The 20827-nt window shown below is 44.7% G+C and overlaps 1 protein-coding gene across 3 annotated transcripts in view; it reads left to right on the forward strand.

Annotated features, from left to right (window-relative positions):
- Positions 1-867: 867 nt before the first annotated feature.
- Positions 868-20827, forward strand: part of LYPD6B (LY6/PLAUR domain containing 6B) — a 130360-nt gene continuing 110400 nt past the window's right edge. For all 3 annotated transcript variants that reach the window (XR_012154247.1, XR_012154246.1, XM_073305438.1), the window contains exon 1: positions 868-1121. The gene's annotated coding sequence lies outside the window, so the exon portion shown is untranslated. The remainder of the gene's footprint in view (positions 1122-20827) is intronic.

Raw genomic sequence — 20827 nt, forward strand, 5'->3', positions numbered from 1 at the left:
AGCCCCGAGGACACATTTTTCAGCCTCATAACTATATACGTGAAATTACAACCTGTAACTTTACTATCACAACAATGGTCAGTGCATCATGAGCCTTCTGAAAACACCTGACATGACAAACTTTGCATTGGTACCACACAATCATAAGGATGAACATAGGGGTGCAGGATGTTCCCCCGAGACACAGAGTGTCACACCCCTCCTCTAGGAGTTCATTTCCTGGGGCACTCGCGGACCAGCTCCCTGGAGCAGTCCCTCTCCTCAGGAGCTTCCTCTGCATTCTTCAGTGAGCCCTCATGGCCTGACCTCAGGCCCAGCTGTTCCTGAGCTGACTAACTGCTGCCCAGCCACCTAGGCACTAAGAAACTCGCAGGTGCCTGGGGGCTGGCTCATTCTCCTGTGGCAAGCCTAGCCCAGCTAGGCTGGGTGCCCGCTGCTAGGGGCCAGCTGCCTGTGCCAAGTACCCACAAGCATGACAAGTACTGTCAGACCCTGCTGAAAGGGGCGGGGGGTCCCAGGGCAGCCTTGCCCCATGGCAGAGCTGGCGCCTCCTGCTCCTTCACCCCCCTCCCCCCTTGCTAAGCAGCACTCTGGAAATCCCCAGGGGCCCGGCCCGGCCCCCTCTCGCTGCAGGGGGCAGGGCGCGTAGCCCCGGGGACGGACCTCGTCCCTGCCTTCTGGACCATGCAGCCCCTGGCGCCCCGCCAGCGCCTCGGGGTTTCACGGTAGCTCGCCGAGACGGGAGGAGGCGGCTGCGGCCAGGCTCTACAGCTCGGCCCGCGGAGCTCCGAGCCCCAGCCGGCAGCCACTTGGCACCGGGCGCTCCTTACCTGGAGCCCGCCCTGCTCCGCCCCCGGCAGGGAGCAGGCCCCGCCCCGGCTGAGCAGCCGCCCGGGCGAGGCGCGTGTGTGTGAGGCAGCGGGCTGGGGTCTGGCGCGGCCGGGGGTGCCCGCCCCCCTCCCGGGTTTTGCAGTAGGCGCTCGCCCCTCTGCCTCCTCGCGCCGCGCTCCGGCCCCGAGCCGCAGACGGTCCCCAGCCCCTTGGGGGCTGGCGGGGAAGGGGCTTGGCAGCCCCGGCCGCTGCAAGAGGCGCTCGGAGAGCCGGGAGGCTGCCGCTAACCGGTGAGTGCTCGGGGCTGGGCCGCTGCGGGGCTGGGCCGGCGGCTCCCGGCGCCACTGTGGGGGGCGCTCCCGGCTCTGCCGGCTTTGCCCAGCTCGCAGCCGCTCGGACTCTCTTCCTCGGGGCAGGGGCGGGCAGCTGGCGCCTGGGCGTGACGGATGGCGGCGGCCGCGGGGCTTTGGGACCGGTTCTGAGCGGGCAGGGTCGGTCCTGCTGGCCCCCCTCTCCCGCTGGGCCCGCGCCCTTCCAGAGCCCGGGCTGGCCGCTGTCACTGGCGGGGCGCTGGGTTTCCACCCGGGGCTCTCGGCCGGCTTAGCAACAACGGCGAGCCTGCCCCGGGCTTGCGGTTTGTGAGCACAGCTCGGCCAATCGCTGCCGTGGAAAACTTCACACCCAAGCGAGTCAGTCGTCACTTTATTTGTGTTTCACATGGGCTTTATGACAGGGGCAATCTGCCTGGCCAGGGAAGGGTTCGCTAGGGTTCGTTTTTACTAGTACTGTACTTTGCGTCTGAGTCCTGCAGCACCATTTAGCCTAGGATTGGGAAGTGCTCCCCACTCTCCCACCCCCCAATTCAGGTGGAATGTGTAAGTATTATTTCTGTTTTTTAGGGGGGTAAACTGAGGTACAGGTGCAGCAATTTGTCCGTGGTCAGAGTGAATTATTGTCAGATCAGGAAATAGAAGCACACTGGCCTTTGCTTTTAACAATCAGATCACACTGTGCCTTTCCCATTGACAGGCTTTAAACATTTAACAAAGTAATTCCCAGAAGATGGACTGTGTCAAACAGTGCAGTTATGGAGGATCCCTTTGCTTCTGGGATTGTTGAAATCACTTGGCCTTTGACCTCATGCTTCTCAGTGCATTCAAGGCATGTGGGCATCCCGTATAACCTTACACTCCATTACTCACAGATCTATCCATTTGTCTGCCATGTACAATTCACCATTCTTTTTATAGCCACTGTAATAGCATATAATACATGGGAAAGCAGACAGCATTTACTTCAAAGAGAGAGATCAGATCTAAATTTTCTGGATTAATGAGACAGAAACTTTATTTAACATTCAAGAAACAAGAGTGTGAGTGAAAATCTGAAGGGCATCAGGTGTTCATTATTAAATGCTTTAAATCCAAAGTATAAACCAGATGTCCTATTTTTATGAGATGTTTGTATATATTGTTATATTTACTACTCCTTTGGACCTGATAGTGCTTTACCTGGTCATAGTAATGTTAGCAGATTAACTGATTCATTGGGGTTTATAATAAATGCATTAGATTTTAAAATAAAGGAAAGCAAACAAAGAAAAACACCCCAAAATGTAAAACTTGTGATTAAAATTATGACAGCAGGTAAAGAACTCCCTTGAAAGTGTATGAAAACAGACGTTCAGACCAGAAAACAGAGAATACAAAAGTAGATGGAGGATGACCCAACTCTGGCTAGTCACCCTATCCAAATAATCAAGCCGCTTTGTGCAAGAAGTGGGTAGCACAAGGTCATCTACTTCCTATGTAGTTCTAGTAATGGCATCCAGATATAATTGTAGATGTTCATTTTATAGTCTGGATGAAGGGAGTTGTCCCATTTGGCCCTGGTGAAGAGGCCAGTGCTTCATGTTTGGTATTGGTTTGCTCTTCCAGTTTATCAGCACAATTAGCTTAGCTACCAGTTCTGGCCACAGGAGCCATTCCCTCTCCTTCTCCTCCTTTGATCACTTTAAGTGGGTTAGATTTCCCAACACAACAATTACTGTGTTCTGTTTTGCAGCCAGTTCCTTCCCTTTAATGACATCCTTCCCAAAGCAGACAGTGATAGGGCACTTGGTGTTAGCCCGGCTTTATCAGAGCTGTGTCTTGCACACTTGGCATCTGGCATTCTATTCATTGGATAGAATGCATCCGATGAAGTGAGCTGTAGCTCACGAAAGCTTATGCTCAGATAAATTTGTTAGTCTCTAAGGTGCCACAAGTCCTCCTTTCCTTTATCCATAGGATGTTAACTGTAGGGAGTCCAGTAAATCCTGTAATCAGCTTATATGGGATGGATCCAGCATGTTGATCCAGGGAGCACATCTGGTGATTTCCACCCCCTGCTGGCTCCAGATGGTGCATGCTTTGTCCCTCTCATTCTCTGCTGGATGGGTGCAGCAGAGATGAGAGGAGAGTCAATGAGTTGTGGATGGTGATTAGCTAGTGCAGTTTCTACAAGCTGCTTCAGGGGAAAGGTACAGGAACTGCTGGAGATGAGACTTCTCCTCCTGCACTGTTGGGGTCTGTTTGGGAGAGAGAGTGTCACCTCCTATTAGTGGCAAAATGCGATCCTCTCCACCCAGTGGATTTATCTTCCTAGGACTTTTCCCCTGCCCATCTGTAGATGTGAAATAGGGGACAGGGAATGCTCCCTTTCACACAGGCATTGTGTCAGTTACATGGGTGCCATGGAAGGTATATTGACAGAGTTCCTGGAGAGAGAGAGAGAGAGAGGGAGGGAGCGAGGAAAAAAAAAAGAAAAGAAAGAAAGAAACATGCTAATGTGAACAAAGTTAAACCTATTAGGAAACCCCTCCATTTGACTGTAGAACCTTTCAGCTTGGAGAGGCTATGTGGTCAGCGATACCAGGTTGCTGGACTTTTGGTAGCATCACACATTCTGTGCAGATTTTTTAATGAGCATATTTGCATATCCACTATAAACTTTGACTTAGTCACACTCCCAAGCAGTGTGGGGAGGTGGAGCTTAGCAGCTGCATCTGGAATGGGTGGGAGGGTGTTCGGGGGCTCTTCGGGGAAGATGTTGGATAGCCCAGTACTGGCACTGGGCCCCCCTCAACTTCTGTCCCACCATTCCTTCTGTTACAGCTGTCCCCACTCAGATCCAGTTGGGGGAACAGTGAGAGGGAAGGGGGAGCAGCTGTGGCCCCAGGTGGCAGGGAGATGGTACTGCAGAGTAATCCCTGCTATTTGTGTGTGGCGGAGTTGCCAAATCCATGTCACATGAGTTGCAGGACACTAGGCAGCTCTGTTTCCCTGTGCAAGTCAGTGGAAGAGCACATCTCTCAGTATGTGATACCTCTGTCAAAATGTGATGAATTTTGTGTGATGTGAGGTCATGCAATAATTAGGGCTGTCAATTAAGCGCAGTTAACTCACACAATTAACTCAAATTAATTGTGATTAATTGCACTTATAACAGTAGAATACCAATAGAAATTTATTAAATATTTTTTGATGTTTTTCTACATTTTCAATATTGATTTCAATTACAACACAGAATACAAAGTGTACAGTGCTCACTTTATATTATTATTTTTGATTACAAATATTTGCACTGTAAAAATGGTAAACAAAAGAAATAGTATTTTTCAATTCACCTCATACAAGTACTGTAGTGCAATCTCTTTATTGTGACAGTGTAACTTACAAATGCAGATTTTTTCCTGGTTACATAACTGCACTCAACAACAAAACAGAGTAAAACTTTAGAGCCTACAAGTCCACTAAGTCCTATTTCTTGTGTAGCCAACCGCTAAGACAAACAGGTTTGTTTACATTGACAGGAGATACTGCTGCCTGCTTTTTATTTACAATGTCACCTGAAAGCGAGAACCGGCCTTCTCATGGGATTTTTGTAGCTGGCGTTGCAAAGTATTTACATGCCAGATATGCTGAACATTCGTATGCCCCTTCCATGCCACCATTCCAGAGGACATGCTTCCATGCTGATGATGCTAGTTTTATTTAAAAAAAAAAGAAAAGAAAAAAAAAGCATCAATTAAATTTGTGACTGTACTTCTTGGGGGGAGAATTGTAGGTCTCCTGCTCTGTTTTACCCACATTCTGCATATATTTCATGTAATAGCAGTCTCGGATGATGACCCAGCACATGTTCATTTTAAGAACACTTTCACAGAAGATTTGACAAAACACAAAGAAGATACCAATGTGAGATTTCTAAAAATAGCTAAAGCACCCGACCCAAGGTTTAAGAATCTGAAGTGCCGTCCAAAATCTGAGAGAGATGAAGTGTGGAGCATGCTTTCAGAAGTCTTAAAAGAGCAACACTCTGATGCAGAAACTACAGAACCCAAACCATCAAAAAAGAAAATGAACCTTCTGCTGGTGGCATCTGGCTCACATGAGAAAAATGAACATGTGTCAGTCCACACTGCTTTGGATCATTATCAAGCAGAACCCATCATCAGCATGGACGCATGTCCTCTGGAATGGTGGTTGAAGCATGGAGGGACATATGAATCCTTAGTGCCCCTGGCATGTAAATATCTTGCAACGTCAGCTACAACAGTGACCTGCGAATGCCTGTTCTCGCTTTCAGGTGACATTGTAAACAGGAAGCAGGCAGCATTATCTCTGGCAAATTGTAACCAGCCTTGTTTGTCTGAGCAATTGGCTGACCAAGAAGTAGGATTGAGTGGACTTTTAGGCTCTAAAGTTTTACATTGTTTTATTTTTGATTGCAGTTTTTTTTACATAATTCTACATTTGTAAGTTCAACTTTCATGATAAAGAGATTGCACTACAGTACTTATATGAGGTGAATTGAAATTTTTTTTTTGTTTTTTATAGTGCAAATATTTGTAATAAAAATAAAGTGAGCACTATACACTTTGTATTCTGTGTTGTAACTGAAATTAATATATTTGAAAATGTAGTAAACATCCACAAATATTTAAAATAAATGGTAATGTATTGCTTAACAGCATGATTAATCACGGTTAATCTTTTTTAAATCACGCGATTAATTGCTTGATAGCCCTAGTAATAATTCATTTCTGGTTTGTCATCTTCCCTTCCTACTTTCATCACTTTGGTCTTGGACAATCCAGAAATGAAGGATAATGCTGTCCTCTGAGCGACACTAAAGCAGGGTGCTTTACCTGGCACAGCAGAGTGGAATTGATACGCATCATGCAATTCTCATCCACTTAATTCTGCTGCTTTATTTGGGGCAGAGGCTATCCTTTCCTTTTTTCCTTTTCTTTCACTCTGTGCTTGCACAGTGCCTAGAATAATGGGGCCTTGATTCCTGACTGGAACCATCTGAGACTGCTGTAGTATAAATTAAAAATAAGCTTTACCCCCCTATTTTGTATGGAGCAGCACAATGCTGATCCTCCTCTGGAGATGCCTTTTTCTGCAAAGCAAATGCCATATAAGGAAAAAAGGAGAGACATTGTTCTATGTTTGTTTAGCATCTAGGACCATGGGGTCTGGGTCCATGATGGGGGCTACAAGTCTCTAAGTCTGGGGTCATAAGTAGGTGGACTGTGGGCCAAATCCGGACTGCCAGATGCTTTGAATGGACCTCAAGATATTTTTATTTACTTATTATTATCATTGCTGTTGTTTTAATTTTCTTCTCTGGAATCTGGACCTTGACTATACCTTGACCAAGAACTTTGGGCCTTGACAAAAATAATCAATGACCTCCGCTTAAGGTAATACAAATAATTAATAATGAGAAATAAAGTTAAGGGGGAGAGGGGACATGACCAACCACATATCAGGAAAATAAAGGTCACATAAAAAAACTATTTTGGTGGTATATCCTGGTACCCATCACTAGGTCTATTGAGAGAAATTTGGGGCCCCACTACATCATGTTCGCTGGGGCTCCATCCCCTCTCATTTCACTTAATTTACACAGACAGTACATATGTTTTTGGGGACCCTCAAGCTTGGGGCCCTGGTACAATTTTCACTTGTTCCCCCCCTCTCATCAGCCTTGTTCATCACCATAATATATGAGCACTTTCAATAGTGAAGGCCCTAGGTCACTTAATGGGTCTCTGGCACTTTTTCCTTTTGGGGATAAAATCTCTACTTGCAGTAGAGGTTTTTTGGGGGGAGTGGGGTGTTTTCTGATTTAGACTATTCATTTCCCTTTTTTGTTGTTGCTGCTGCTGTTAGGGATTGAGGGATAGAAGGGAGATGTCAGTGTTGTGCTTGTCATTCTGATGGTGGACTGGCCTTTACAAATCAAGGCCCCTTTGCTATACAGTTGTTTTCAAGAGACAATTGATGTTTTAGTCATACTTGTTAGCTTCTTACTGGCGATTGGTGCCTAATGTCCTTCAACCTAATAAGGAAAATCTCTTAAAACACAAGATGGGTGGTTTCTCTAAGAGAAAGGGAGACACCTGGTAGGATGAGGAGCTAGTCTGGCTGTTTAGTGAACATCTGACTTTTGTGATTGTTCATCACTCATCAATCCACAAGTTTCTGGGAGTACTGAAGGAACAACAGATATAAAGAAAATTACTTCCCTAATCCATTTTACCCTTCATAAGGTTTTTGGGAAAATCCCCTCTTCCAACATACAGAAATAAGGTTTCATTTCTGATACATGGAAAATGAGAAATTAAAATAATGTTGTTTATCCTTATGCCACACTCACACCCTGTAACTGGGATTCTATTGATTCAAAGAACACTGACAGTTATGTTGTTACATGTATGTAAAGTGAGTAAAAGTTTAATGACTTCTAGGCTTGAGATTAAGTGTATGTTTGACAGTTTGGAGCAGGTGGAAACGTGTGTTTGACAGCTGAGGCGGCATTGTTCATAAACTTCCGACTCAGCAGAGCCAAATTATCATTAACACTTAGAGATCAAAACCATTGGTACTAAAAGGTACAGTTATGAAGATAAACATTTTCATGGGTAAAACTTCCAATAATAACTTCACTCAGAGATTGGGTCCTGGTCTTGTGTACAGCAGGTGTGATTCCATTTTATTCTATTACTTGTTAAATGAGCCATTCAATCTACATAGTAGGTAAAAACCTTCCGGGCTTTGTATTTGCTTAAGGAGATTGCTGATCACAGTGCTCTTTATTCTGAGCCCAGAATGCCTGAATGAAACCAAAGTAGAGTTCAATTCTACCCCTGTCTGTGCTCTTTTCATGCTCAAAGTGTACTTCAGAACCAGGATACGAGACATATGTTAAAATCCAAAGCTTTGCTGTTTTTGTTTTCACTAAAATATTATGGCAGCATATGTTGAGAGGCTTTCTACTTCTCTAGTTACTGTTGATGCCAATTGGTTGGTTTATGTAGGAATATTTGTTTGCTGGGAGGGGTGGGGTTGTCCCACTCAGGGCCCGGACCTACAGTCCTTACAATAAATGTAACCATGTTCCTTGTAATCCACTTTAAATTCTTGCAGTAAGGACTGCAGGATTTACACTTCAGTGTGTGGAAAAGCATTCTTCTAACATGGGAAGCAGATGTAAATGGGGGGAAAAAACCTCCTTCTGCTTGGTTGCTTTAGCAACAAATTAGTTAAGTAAAACTTTTATTTGCAATGACAAACTCTACAGCTATATAAATTCCAAATAGCTGTGAATATTTGTAGCTGAAATGCCTTTTAAAAAATCAAGTTACTCTTTTTTCTTGAGTAATCATACACTGAACAACATAATGGACATTGTTCTGCTTCGTTATGGAAATGCTGACACTAAAGCTGTGCCTGAGATTTGGAACAGAGTTAGGTTTAGGTTTCAGTTCCCCAAAGTTTGTGGGCTTTCTGATGAACTTGGGTTGAGCTACGGCCTTTGGAAGGAACGAGGTGGAATATTGTGGTTTTGTATTATTTTTGCTTAAAACCAGGTCAAGTTGATAGTTTCATCTGTGTTTCACTTTGCAGTTCGGGTTTAAACCCAAAACTGAGTGTGAGGGAGGGGGGGCCTGGTCCACACTATAGAGTTAGGTCGACAGCGCCGTCCTTAGGATATATGGGGCCCTACGCAGTATTATTAAATTATTAAACCATGCCTGACTTGCTCTTAGCAACACAAACGTAAGCTTACAGTATTGGAAAACTTGCCACATGCACTTTATTAAAAAGAAATTTAAACAAATTAAGCACACTATAATGCTGATGGACTCTACTTACACTAAAGAAGTAGTGCTCTAGAAAAAATTCTAATTTATTGACAGAAAGATGCAAATCAATTTTTTTAAATTTGTCAACATTTTATTGGAAATTACTATGAAGAGGTATTGGAACAAGGATTTGTTTTTAATTAAAAGCAATCTTTCTGGCTTTTTTGGCTGCAAAATCAATAATAATGTCATCGTATGACAATCTTGTTCGATTGCAAGAATAGCAAGACCAGTCAAGCATTCCTGGTGCTCGTAAAGTATTAAACCTTCCATCAACGGCAGGTAGTGCTTTATCCATCACAACATTAGAAAATTCAACTTCAAATTTCTTTTCTGGATCTTCTATGGGCTCATCTGCTCCTTCATATTCTGTTTGCCATTTTTTCCTCGAAACTCTTGTCACATTCAGACATGGAAATTTTGGTTCTACACTGAGTGCTTCTGCAAACAATCTTGCACGCCAGAAATACCTCCTCTCATTTTGGCACCATTATTGTAGCCTTGTCCTCTAATGTTCATTACGGACAATCCCATTCGTTTTAGTTCATCAAGGAGAGCTTGAAGAAGTCCAAAACCTGTAGTGTCCAAAAAATGTGATAAATGATTCCTTAACTGGAATTGTGCTGAATCACTAATGTCGACAAATCTCACTACTAACGACATCCGTTCTTGATGACTTATGTCAGGAGTGCAATCTAGAATTATGGCAAAATATTTTGCCAAAGAATCCAGTGAAACAATTTTGTCTCTCACTTTACCACTCATTAGCATTATCAGTTAATTCTGAATTCTTGGTCCCAAATAGTGATCATGTATTTCATTTTCAGTTACTCTCTGGAAATATTCATTCATCACTGTGTCAAATTTTCCAAGCAGTTGTACAAGGCCCAAGAAATTGCCATTTTTGGGCTGGTATAATTTGTCAACGCTTCCTCTAAAAGCAAGATTGTTTGTTGATAGATATCCAAAAATAGATAATAGACATTCAAGAACACAACACTGATGCTGCCTCTCTGACTCCAGCAATCTTTGACTTTGAGCATGAAGAGTTGTCTGATTTTTTTTAAACTTACAAATCAGCTCACACCATTTGTGCATACTTTCAACGTGGTGTTGTGCCTTTTCATGTTGTGGTAATGTGTGACTAAGATTTTGCCAATCATTAATACCCACGGTTGCTATGTTAAAATTGCCACTGTTGAAAATCTTGCATGGAAAACAAAATACAGCATCCTTACATTTAGAGTACACAAGCCATCATTGTTGACAATTTCATTGTTGGAAAGTCTTTTATAGTAATAGTTTTCTGTGAATTCCCTACCTCTAATGTCTTTAGGATATTTGAGACCTTCTATTCTCACAAGGCCTTTCTCAAGTATAATGTCATGTAATTTGTTTTTTAAAGATTGCGGCCATGCGCCAATGTCATTTATATCCCGTGCTAGTATAGTTTCAGCTGTTGTAATTTATTGTTTTGTGTCTGTATCTGTTTCAAATGATTGTTCTGTGTTTTGAGTTTCTTGAACTTCTGCATAAAAATTTTCTTCGGCAATTACTTGATCTTGATCAACTTTGTTGTTTTCATGACACACAAACTTAAGTAGAGAACCCTTTTGTGCTTTTATAGCTAATTCTATTTCATCTTTTCATTTTCTTTTTTGCGACCTGGAAGGTTGTTTTTGATATGACATAACTTATAAGGGTGTTTTTTTTAAGGAAATAACTGTTTAAATGATTGTCAGATTATCAGAAATATTATTTAAAATAACCAGTAGAGGATAGCCGTGAGTCTGTGACCTAGTGTAGAGACACCTCACAAGGTGCTCCACCCTGACTGAGACACAACAGAGTTGGAAAACCATGTCATTTTTACAAAGTCCCTTTTTAATTTTAAATGTGTAGTGGGCATCAGTCTTAATGCTAGTTACAACTCTATATCAACCTTATACTGTAAATAGATCAATGGCATTATCCAGTTTAATAAGCTAGGTTTCCAAGCAGCGGGAAAATAGGACCCTAGTTTTATTCCTAGGTAAAGCACAAAGTGACCAGCAATGAAGCCAGCACAGAATCATCTCATCTAGATTAAGGTAGGACAGAAATGTTACCGAAGTCCTATCCACTAAAATTAGTACAGCATGGACAGAGACAAGCTAATTTCTTTTTCCAAGCTAATGTGCCCTTGTAACAGAAGGACCCTCTCCAGGTTTTGTCACTCATCCTTTCTGGTAAACAGTGTCAATTATGACACTGAACTTCCATCACGAGTTCATTTTACATAGACAATTGAGTAATCAGATTATGATAACTTCCGATCACTTGCGATCTTTACTGGATATTAACTTTCTTCCCTTACAGTAATTTTTACAGATGACATTCTTATTGTAATGCCAGGTTTGGCTAGCCATTACAATGACTGTCCAATAGTGAAGAAAGACTTTCTAGAAGTAGGGTTGGGGTTTTTTCCTTCTACTCTAGAGCTGTGCATGAACGGTCTGTGAAATCCCACAAAGTTTCCAAAACTTCAGCATCAGTATCCTTTTTCACAGACTTTTTTCCTTCTTCACCAATATCTACTTCTCTGCTCCTTGGAAACCCATCTTATTAAACTGGATAATGCCATTGATCTATTTACATTGGGGGCTCTCAACCTTTCCAGATTACTGTACCCCTTTCAGGAGTCTAATTTGTCTTGTGAACCCCCAAGTTACCTGAGGGATGCTATTGAGGGATGGGGGAGGGGAAGGTGGGGACTCCTGAGGGGGGGATATTGAGGGGAGGGGAAGGTGGGAGCTCCACTGAAGGCGGTCCCCAGACAGCACCGCTGACCCCAGTGTGTCGAGGGGGCACAGCAACCTCCCCCGCCCGCAGACCCCCAGAAGACCTCCCCCACACACATTGCTGACACACAACGAGCTTCGTACATAGCAGACGCTGCGGAAGCCCATGGGGGATGGACAAGACAGAAAAGGATACCAAGCCGCCCAGCCTGCCTCATGGTGGCAGAATCACAGTTCTCTGCAGAGACTCTTGTACCCTCTCCCTCGCGCAGAATGCACCTCACTGGTGCATTCAGCTCTGAATACAGCCCCTGCCTAAGGAGACTGCAGCGCGCGCTCGGAGGGCAGGAGCCGACTCGCTCTTACCTGCTGTCCCAGTGGTGCCCCATGCAGCTGCGTATGCCTGAGGACGGCCCTGTAGGTTCCCCCAAGGCAACTTACATTGACCTAACTCTGTAAAAATGTTCCTCCTGCTGATGTAACTCGCCCACTATGCCAACTTAATAACTCCACCTCTGTGGGAGGCGAAGTGCTTAGGTTGACGTAGTTAGGGTCGTATCGGTGTAGACACTGCATTACTTGCATCAACTTTAGTGGCCTCCAGGAGTGTGTCCCACAGTGCCCTACCGCAGGGGTTCCCAAACTTGGTTCGCAGCTTGTTCAGGGTAAGCCCCTGGCAGACTGCGAGATGCTTTGTTTACCTGAGCATGCACAGGTATGGCTGCTCGCAGCTCCCACTGGCTGTGGTTCTCCCATTGTCTGGGAACGGTGAACTGCGGCCACTGGGAGCTGCGAGTGGCCATACCTGCAGACACTCAGGTAAACAAAGAGTCCCATGACCTGCCAGGGCTTACCCTGAACAAGCCGCGAACCAAGTTTGGGAACCCCTGCCCTACCATGACCGCTCTGGTCACCGTTTTGAACTCTGCTGCCTGGTGGCCAGATACACATGCATGCGCCCTTCCCCTTTTAAAGCCTTGCAAATTTTTGAAATTCCATTTCCTGTTTGCTTGGCATGGAGAGCTCACCTAGCAATTGCCCAGCAGACCATGCTGGCCCCACGGTGCAGATGCACTCCTGCCTGGAGTACACAGGAGGCGGTGGATCTCCTGGGTCCGTGGGGAAAAGAGGCTGTGCAGGCACAGCTCCGATCCAGCCATAGAAAGGTAGATATCTACGAGCAGATCGCCCGTGACATGGTGGAGAAGGGCTACAAGAGGGACAGACAGAATTGCCACCTGAAAGTCAAGGAGCTGTGGCAGGTGTACCAGAAGGCAAAGGAGGCTAACAGTTGTTTTGGTGTGGAGCTGCAGACATACTGCTTTCATAAAGAGCTGTGTGCCATCCCTGCCAAAGACCCCACCATCATTGCCAGGAGTCCTATGGATACTTTGGTGGAGCTGGAGTCACAGCGAGGAGGAGGTATTGGGCAGGAAGAGGAGGAGGAGTATGAGGGACAGGCGACCAGGGGATCCAGTGGTGCAGGGAACCAGGATCTGTTCTTGACTATAGAGCAGTTGAGCCAGTCCCTACAGTCCAGCATGGGTGAGCCTGATGGAGGGGAAGGAACCTTTGGTAAATATGCAGTTTACTTTGATATTGCAGGGACACATCTGTTCATTTTCTCTTCTTTAATCATTTTGACTTAGGAAGAGGTAATGAAATAACTAAGAGAGGTTAAGTTGCTATCTGCTTCTCATTCCCCTGCATAATTAGGCAGAGGGGGTCCTGCACAGTTTGTTTATGTGCACCAGGATGTCTTGTGAATCCTCCGTAGAGATCTCAAAAGTTTCCTGAAGGTAGTCTTCAATTCTCTGCTGAAGGTTTCTGGGGAGGGCTGCCTTATTTTTTTTCTGCTGTGGTAGGACACTTCTGAACACCACTAAGCAATTACTTCAGCAGGCACCATTGCAGCACAAGCTAGCAGCATACGGACCTGGTCTGTAGCCAGACGCGTGCAGGAGCTGTTCCCTTTTGGTCTCCATTACCCTCAGGAGTTTGATATCAGCTAAAATCACCACCCGTAGAAAATGGTGCCAATATTCAGTTCAATGGCCCTATCTGCATATACTCATACCTGTGAGCCACCCTCATCCATAGTCCCAATTTGCCCACTCTCCCGCCCCTCCCAGCCCCTCAAGCTGTCCCCTGGTTGGAACTGCCACCGTGCTCTGTGAATCCCAAGGAGAAGTGAGAATGTAGTGCTTGAAACTTGTGTGGATCAAAGAGAGTGAGTTCCGTATGCCAAGTTTCCATTTATCTTGTGAATACGCTCTCAATAGTAGCTCTGTGCATTGTGTCTTTTGCAGCTGGAAATATGGCCTTGAGGGACTCTCCATTCACATCAGCAGAGCAGCTCAGCCAGATAAGGAGGAGAAGGAAGAGGACATGGGATGACGTGGTCCAAGAGATCCTGCAAGCCGAGCAAAGGGCTTGGAGGATCACTGTCGTGGACAGAACAGACAGGGATAGAGCAGAGAGGAGAAAAGCACAGGAGAGAGACATGCAGCAGGACATGATAGTGCTTCTCAAGACGCAAACAGACATGCTGGAGACACCTGTTGACCTTCAGTTTCAACAGACTTGTGCTCACCTCCCTCTGTAGCCCACAGAGAACTGCATTTCGGGACCTCCCTATCCCCACTCCCATTCCATGTGGTGTCCGGGGCTACTTCTCTACACCTACCAATCACAGCTGCACATACACTGACCTGTGAGAGACATGGTTGGTGTATGCGTTTGTGAAATGAAAATGACTGTTTTTTCCCCTTCAAAGGTTCTTTTCCCTGTATTTATAAAGTCTCATTCAGTTATAAATATGTCTATTTGCCTGGATTTGGAATAAATGGCTAGTTATGGAAACTGAATTAATCTTTACTAGTTCACAACCTATGCTGGCTGGGTCTCGCCTCATTCAGAGATAATAGCAATAGGTACATGTGCAATATTACTCTCTGCACTCATTACAAGGTTCATATCAGGGTGCACAAAAACAATGCCAGGCAGAGCACACTACATAAACGCACATTACTGTGGCTCACTATTAAGACGGTCTTTTAATGACTCCCTGAATCCCTATAGCTCCCTATTGAGCTCTTCTAATAGCCCTGGTATCTGGCTGCTCAAAATCAGCAGACAACCATTCCTCTTCCACCCTCCACTCCAGCAGAAACTTTCCCCCCTTTGCTTCACAGATATCATGAATTGCACAGCAGGCAGCTATAACCACAGAGATTTTTTTTTTTTCACTGAGGTCTAATCTTGTGAGTAGACTGCACCAGTGGCCTTTTAGATGGCCAAAGGCACATTCAAATGTCATTCTGCACTGGCTCAGCCTGTAGCTGAAGTGCTCCTTGCTGCTATTGAGGTGGCCGGTATACAGCCACAGAAGAAAGGGGTAGGCTGGGTCTCCCAGGATCACTATTGGCATCTCAACATCCGCAGTGGTAATCTGTCGGTCTGGAAAGAAGGTCCCTGCTTGCAGCTTTCTGAACAGGCCTGTGCTCTTAAAAATTAGTGCATCATGCACCTTCCCTGACCATCCTACACTGATGTTGGTAAAACATCCACGGTGATCCACCACCGCATGCAATAGAAAAGTAGCCCTTTCTGTTGATGTGCTCTGTGGCAAGGTGGTCTAGTGCCAAAATAGGGAGATGTGTGTCATATGTCATCCCACTGCAGTTCAGGAACCCCATTGCTGCAAACCATCCACTATGTCCTTCACGTTGCCCAGAGTCACAGTCCTTTGCAGCAGGATGCGATTAATGGCCTTGCACACTTGCATCACAGCAACCCCCACAGAAGATTTCCTAACTCCAAATTGATTCCCGACTAATCGGTAGCAATCTGGTATTGCAAGCTGCCACACAGTCATCACCACTCGCTTCTCCACTGTCAATGCAGCTCTTGTTTTGGTGTTGCTATGCCGGAGGGCTGAGCAAGTCCCACACACACTTGCAGGAATGTGGCCTTACACATCCAAAAGTTCTGCAGCCACTGCTCATCATCCCATACCTGCATAACGATGCGATCCCACCAGTCAGTGCTTGTTTCTCTGGTCAGAACAAGAATTGTCTTGTTCTGCTGCCCGGCTCCTCTGGCGGCTCTGCAAATACTGCAGGATCAGGCACATGGTGCTCGCAACGCTTATCACAGTTGTGCAGAGCTGTGTAGGATCCATGCGTCTCACACCAATGGCAGATGCGCTGGTTTGCAGGGCTTTTGAAAAGAGGCACGAAACATTATGGGATGCAGATAAAATTCTGGGAAGGAGAAAACTGCATCGTGGGATGTTGAAACCATGTTCCCAGTCACCCCTGTGCAACTCGTTTGCCCTCATGAGGCGTCGCAAACCCTTCCTAAAACACTCTGTGCAAGATGGTGGCAAGCTGCACGGTGGGATAGCTACTCATTGTGCACTGCTCTCTGCATCAGTGCAAGCCCTGGTAGTGAGGGGGCACACTGCTGACACAAGGAGCATTGTGGACATGCAAAAGTGATTTAATTACTGTGGCAGCTGTACGACAACGGAACTTAGGTCGAATTAATTTCATAGTGTAGATTTGCCCTTACAGCATGCATGTGTGTGTAGTGAAACAAATGTTTGTTCAAACTTCTGTGCACTGAATCTACTTCATTTTACACAGCTATGGCGAGAACTCTGTGAGCAGTTTAGTGATGTGATTAGATCATGGGACTTGTGGTCAGGAGACTTGGGTTCTGGTTGTGGCTCTAACTAACTAGCTCTGGACAAGCCACTTACTTTCTCTGTGCTTTCCTATCTAAGTGGGAGTAATAATGCTTACCTATCTACTTTACAGGGAGAAACATGTTAGGGCTACTTCCCTGTGAAGTGGCTGTCAACCATGCAGCTGCTTTTAACAGCAAAGGGGCTGGGCAAGGGAGAGTCTTCAAACTTTTCCCCTTAGCAAAATTCCTTTCTCTGTGCCATCTCCCAGTCCCATCTGGCTGTATGTTTTTACAGACAATCAGGCAGAGACTGTAGGAAGAAGTTCCCTGTCCTTCCTTGCTGTAGTTACTGTTATCATTTCCCAGGCAGCTGTCCTGCACTTTATTTGGGCATTTCCCCCTCTGAGGTGGGAGTCATAGGTTTGGCAGTGCACCGCACCTGCCCTGGTGTCGGTATCCCTACCTTTGGCTGGAGACACTGCCATCACCATACTCTGTACTGCCTCTGGTTCTCTTTTCAGGGTAGGCAGAGAGCTTAATTCTCTGAAGGATGGGGGTCTTTCATTTCCCCCGCGCATGTATTTGTTTGCATACCCTCTGGAGGTAACCTGATTCCTCTTGGATACTAGCTTCCTCCTTGTCAGCTACTCCATTTGAAGTTTGGCTGACAGTCACTTTCATGTCTGGAGCTACCTGAGGGGGTTTGATTTGACCGCTCCTTCTTTTAAAGCCGTAACATCATTCCCCAAAAGGGAAGACGGTGGGATATCTGACAATGTGCCTGTACTAGCACCCTGGCCATTCCTAGGTCTGGATAGACATCTGTGCTGTAGGCTGAGCGAAGGCTTTTACACCAGAAACTTTACACCAGATTTCACACCCTGGGAGCATTTCATAGGGTTTAATGACTTGGGGCTTAACTATAGTCTTAGCAGCCCCAGTATCTCTCCATCCAGTGAATGTCTCCCCGTTAACTACCACCTTCCTCTCCCACTGACGGACAGATGGATCTGTACCTGGGAGGGTGTAGCATGACGTGGGCAGTGATTTGAAGTGTAAATGCTTCAGCATGAACATTATATGCCATTGGCAGACTGGCTGTGTGACTTCCTCCCACCGGAGCTTCAATCACACAGCTAACTCTTTGGGGCTAGGGTGCAACTGGCTTTTCAAGCACTGCACTGGGCCTCAGTGCGTGCATTGGGCAATCCCTCGCCAAGTGATGCCGCTGTCCACGTATGGAATACTGCTTTTGCCCACCCATCCCAGGGTTTCTCAGTGATGGTTTTCCTCCCCCGGGTGTGTGTCTTGTCTTGGGCCTATCCTCTGATCCCATTCCAGCTCTGTTAGGTTTACTATCAAATCAAGCTCAGCTATCTGCATGTTGGTTGGCTCATTTCCAGTTATGATTACATCTCTGGGTAGTACTCAGAACCGGATACTACTGTGATAGAACTGGGTATTTCACCACCATTGTGTCTGTAGTGTAGATGGGCCATAAAAATCTGACCTCTGCCAAGCAGTTATTTGATTGAAAATGAAGCTTTAAAATAAAAATAAAAATTGAGCCAAGTATTGAAAGACTCAAAGTGTTGAGAAAAAGTGATTTGATTTGAGAATGTACCAGGTTAGGTTTTGCCCTTATTTACATTTACGTTGGTGAAAGCTGTGCACGTGCATCATGGGCAGAATTTGGCCCCTATCTAAATTAAATCAGTTACAGCACAAACAGTTCAGTCCAGTGAGGTGTTTTGTTTTGTTTTTTTGTTAAGCTAAATGAACCCATTGCCTATAAATCAGGAATTTCAAACCACGTGAAAATTTATATGGGCTAACCTGGTTTGGGTTAGGGTTAGGCTTAAACACATCAGTGCGGCATGTTGACAATAGGTGCTTCAGAAGAGCTGATTGTTATCTTACCTAATGATAGGAGGAGGATGTGGCTGAGGCACAATACAAGGAGGCAGGAGGTCTGGGATTTTTTGCTCATGTTTAAATTTTTGTCTGTCAAGAATATCTCTGTGTGTGAGAGCTTTCAGACAAATTAGCTGATGGATTTTCTAGGAATATTTTTCTTACAGCCTAATAAAATTGTACTTGTAGATACAAGTGATAGAGAAGATGAACCTGAAATACTTAGTCTCACCCTGGATTAGGTGATTAGTTAGGATTAAAGATTGACACCAGTGGTAGGAGTAGGAGTAGTGCTTCACTTTATTTTATTTGGTTTATCCTAGGTTTAAATGTGAAGTGCAGTGATTTTTGCCTACTTATTTAAATGGCAAGCTTATATAAAAGACTGTCCACTTTTTTTGTAGTGGATTATAAACCATTGACAGTAATAGTATTGCTATTCTGAAAATCCTTCTGTGATATTTGGTGGATTGCTGTCATGTATCCTTAAATAGCTAGAGGAGCAAATAACTGCAGTCTGAAATAAGACTTAATCTTCAGACTATAGAATACAGAGATTTTTTTTGAATATTTGATCACACAAGTTGTCACAAAGACTAGACCATAGATTTTAGACCAGTAATCTGTCTCAGGCAGCGCCCAACATCTGTTTCAAAGGAAGACTAAAATCTGTCTATAATACACGTGTGCAATGTCCTTAACATGAGATTGCAGATAGGAATGCCTCTTTGACTCTCACAGGTTGTGCCCTGAAATGTGGTGGTGATTACCTTTACTGTAGTTGAAACTTGCATAACTGCAGATGTTAATAGTTATACAGTCATCTAGCAGCTATTCCTTTAAAAAAAGAAAAAGTGCAGCCACAATACTTGTCTTGATGATTGCAATGATTCTGTTGTAACAAAGTGGTACTAAAACTCAAAGCTCATTTGAATATATAGAGCTAGGATTAGAAGTTTCTGAAATCAGTAGGGAAAACATAGGGAACCTAGTATCTCAGAGCCTTGGAAACTTCGCATGCACTATGCATGTCCCCTTGACTCCAAAGCCTGGCCTACTAGCACTGACCTTCCTTCCGCCATAGATGAAGCTTCACTTAGGGCTGGTCTACACTAGAATTGCTACAGTGGTGCAGCTGTACCGATGTAGCTGCACCGCTGTAGTACGGCTAGTGCAGATGCTCTGTGCCGATGGGAGAGAGCTCTCCTGTCGGCATAATTACTCCACCTCCCCGAGTGGCGAGAGCTATGTTGGCGGGAGAGCTTCTCCTGCCAACATAATGCTGGCCACATCTGCAGTTAGGTCAGTGTCACTTACATCGCTCAAGGGGGTGGCTCGGACTGCTGATGTTTCTCCCATCAAAAGTGAAGGCTAGTTGGGAAAAGAAATTTGGCCATTGCTCCTTCCAACCAGATTCCCCACAGCTCATAGCTTCATGACTAGTGTTGTCACAGTAGCATTGTACTCTGGGTTGGGATCTTCTTTCTTTCCAGAAGACCATTGTTTGCCTGTCTGGCTCAGGTAATGCAACACCTCACTCATACTTGTCATTGCCATTATTTGTACCCAGTTCTCAGCCCCTCATGGTTGCAAGACTGCATGGTATTGTCTTTTGCCTAATGTTCATTACACAAAAGTTACGGGGGAGGGAAAATTATCAGCTGGAATCTGAGCTAGCGAGGAAAGTTTCAAACTACTCCAAAATCCGACTTTGCCCACACAACAAGTCCTTTGTCTGCTTTCTACAAATCTATGTCCATGAATTGAATGTAAACAAGCTGAGTTTATTTTTTTAAAAACGTTTTCTCAAAAGATAGAATTGTATTAAACAACAACATAATTAAAACCACAAAACATTCAAAAGCCCACATCTATTTCAGTTTAAAAAAAAAAAAATCCAACAGCAAGCTGGCATGTTGGTCCAGATCCTCCAATCCACCTGAACTGTGCTTAGCTGGGGCACAAGCATGGCTTACTGTCCCTGATCCTGGGACTGTCTGGAGGCCGTTCCAATTATTAGCATCTGTGTGCTTTGGTAACTGATTGGGTGAATGGTGAGATTATATTTTGCAACCTCACACCTGAAGATCTATACTTCCTTTACAGTACCTTGCTGGTAAACCTCAATTTGATATTCCTCTTGTGGAATGCAAATACAAGCTAATGATCATTTCCTACACCTGTTCCAGTTCAGGATAAATTTATTTAATTGTCTAAAAAAGGATCAAAATTGTTCTCTTAAAAAGCAAAAGTTGAGCAACAAAGTATTCCAAGCAAATGAGAGGTGAGATGGATATTGTGTAACATGGCTAGCCAGATTAGACACTGGGCTTCATCTGGCATTGTTTTGTTGAGCAGCATGCACAGCCACTAGGATGTACCTTGTATCGAAACACCATGTGATTGTAAG

This window comes from Lepidochelys kempii, chromosome 11 (assembly GCF_965140265.1).
Source record: "Lepidochelys kempii isolate rLepKem1 chromosome 11, rLepKem1.hap2, whole genome shotgun sequence".
Classification (NCBI taxonomy): Eukaryota; Metazoa; Chordata; order Testudines; family Cheloniidae; genus Lepidochelys; species Lepidochelys kempii.